A 3,183-nucleotide genomic window follows, 5' to 3' on the forward strand; every position below is an offset into this window, starting at 1 on the left:
CAAGAAACTAAAGGTAGAAGCTCTACTTGCTATACATCCTGTTAACTCCAAATAAGAAATTGGTGATTTAATATCTGAGGAAAATAGAATATTTTTTGTGAGTGGTCACTGACAAGTCAGTCTTATGGCCGATAGGGTCAAAGAAATAGCAGATAAAACGATAGACAAATGGGACATACTTTTTGTTGAGAGAGAGAAGAAAGAAGAAAAGGACTGACAGAAGGTAGACAAATCTTTTGCTAAGGTATACAAGAAGGTTGATAAGGGTAAAGGGAAAATTGGCAATATATCGGATATCACAGTTAAAGATATCCTACCTCCACCAGTACAGGACACCCCTTCGGTAGTAGCAGAGGCACCGACACAAACTAATATTGAGCCTAAAGAGGAGAAGGCAGAGGAAATAACAAGAGATGACACTAATCCAGAGTCAGATATTCTTTTTACTATGAATGTGGATACTTGGGACTTCAACATTGTCATGGATAAGGAAACTGCTCAACCTAACACTGAAGCACTGGTAGAAGCATAAACCAAAACCAGAACTGGAAAAGAACATGAACAAAGTGTCGTGCTCTTTGTGTGGTGTACCTATTATACCTATATCTGCAACACAAAACACTCAATAAATTATTATAAGCATGGTTAGAAGATTTAATCAATGAAATGTAAAACCATGGCTAATCTACTTATTGCCTCCTAGTAAATGCGAGTATGAATTTTGCTCTCAAATCTTATTATGCAAATTCCAGTGACTTGACTACACCTAGATGGAGGATTTAAAATGATAATGATGATGCATTTAAGCTATAAATGAGATTAAGCTAGATGATTCTATGATAAATGCTAAGATTAAGCTAAAATGAACATGATAATGATGCTAAAATGATTAACTAGATGCCTATAGTAACAATGCTTATGCTGAAAATAAAATGGGATCATCAAAATGATATCAAAATTAGGACCCTTTGAGCTCAAGATGGGGGTTATTTTTAGGATTTTCCAAGGCTAGGGGTGAGTTGGCAAAGATCAACAGTCGAGATTGATTTGAAGATATCAATGGTTGAATTGGAGGAGGTTGGAGAAGAGGTTGGATGAAAGGGGACAATTGGTGGTAGGTAGGAAAAGGGGTTGGTTGGAAGGAGACACTTAGTGACAAGTGTCATGAAGATTTGCTCATGAGAGGGAAAAGTGTCCAATGAGAGGGAACATGGTGGTTAGAATGAATGGGTTAGGTTTAAAAATGGTTAGGTTAGGTAGTTAGAAGTTAGGAGAATTTGAATTTAGAAATTCAAATAATAGGAAAATGCTAATTAATTTCAACAACTCATTATTTAATTTGATTTAATTAATTAGGGGATTTGGAAGAAATGATTTTGATGGGGGATAATTAATTAATTTGAATTAATTAATTAAAGGGAGATTGTTGAAATGAACCTATTTAATAAATCCTTAGATTTATTAATAAGTAGAGGAATGAGTGAATTTTAATCAAATTGCTAATGAATTTAATTAAATTGGGAATATGGATTAATCGAATAATTTCTTATTCAATTAATTATCTTCAAACCATTTTTGGGTGTATACATTTTGCCCCTCTTTGAAGCAAGGTGTGATGATGCATTGATTCAAAGAATGATTTCTTTTCGATGATATTGGTTTGATAGGATGCCCCAGACCTTGGTTGATAAATTGTAGTACGGTGATGCCCCCTCGGGAGATCAATTGAGATAATTGATTTGCCAAGTGGTTGGATGATTGCGAGATTGATGTCCTGATTAGAAAAAGTTTGATTCCGCAACTTTGATTAATGAAAGTGCGAGTTCTTTGATCACAATGGTGTGGGTTCCATTAATAAGATGAGTTCGATAAGATCTAGATATAGTCTGGTTTTAGGAATGACACCTCCTGTATAAGACAAAGATGATCAAAAGCATCTAGTTTCAAGAAAGATATATCATGTATAAGACGTGATCAAAATGTCTGGTTTCAGGAAGGATACATCTTGTGTAAGACATGATATGATAGATTGGATGTGATCGATTGATAGAATGGATTAAGATTGATTGGATAAAGAACTAATAGTTTGTTGATCTCAGGTTGCAGGATCAATAGATATGCTTGATAGTGATTCGGTTGAGGGGGTAACATAAGATTAGCACTAGGTTGACAACATCAGGAGAGATGAGTCATTAGTTTGATTGTGTATACACTTATGATGATGCTTTGATGATTCTTGCAATAGATTTAGCCTTGTATAAGATGATCTTGAGATTTACCCTTTGATAAGATGAGCTTGGAGATTTAGCCTTTGATAAGATGAGCTTGTAGGATCCCATGCAAGAATGAAATGCAAATGAAATGCAAAACTATGACTGCACTAGTCACTGGATTATTGCTTTTTGTCATCATTGAGCTTTCTGAAATGTGGGAAGTGAATGCAAACATCGATGGTATAATCAAACCATGATGACCTAAGCATTTCTTTCCTGATTTTGATATGGCAAGTTAACACAAGCATCGAGGTATAATTAAACAAAGATGACTTGAGTGTTATTTGCATAAAATAGGCAGTATTAACCATTGGTATATGCAAATTGGAAATGTCTTCGATGATACTCTACTGATCATGTCCTGAGACATATTTACACCTACTAATGATCAATTTACAGATAGTAGACAAGAAAAATATCATGTTCCCTCCTTGTTCCTCTAGTTAGAGACATCGTGGATTCACTCAGAAATCATTATTCAAAAGATAGCATTATTCAAAAGATAGAATTTATTGAAAAATGTGTGATGTGCTTAGACTGACGTGCGATAGCTTGATGGTTAATAATGTGATTTCATATTTAACGTTGGATGCATCTCAGTGTTTTTGCTTGACCAATGTTGTCTAACTATCATTTTACCTATTTGATTAAGCATGAAATGATCATTTAAGTTTTGCCCCCAGCTAGGTGTAGGATTTTTCCCCAAGCTTAGAAACAATTATGATATACCCAGTGATCCAACCATGGCGGGGGGTTAGCTGCGGTGGCCATGTTTGCAAAAAAGCTTATGATGGATATGAATAATGCTGATGGAAATGAATGCAAGCTGAAATATGCACGAACTAATAGATGGAAGAGCTAGCTGACAGATAGCGCCTGTTTGCCAGGTTTTCACCGTATGTTTTTATTT

This window comes from Cryptomeria japonica, chromosome 11 (genome assembly GCF_030272615.1).
Source record: "Cryptomeria japonica chromosome 11, Sugi_1.0, whole genome shotgun sequence".
Taxonomy (NCBI): domain Eukaryota; kingdom Viridiplantae; phylum Streptophyta; class Pinopsida; order Cupressales; family Cupressaceae; genus Cryptomeria; species Cryptomeria japonica.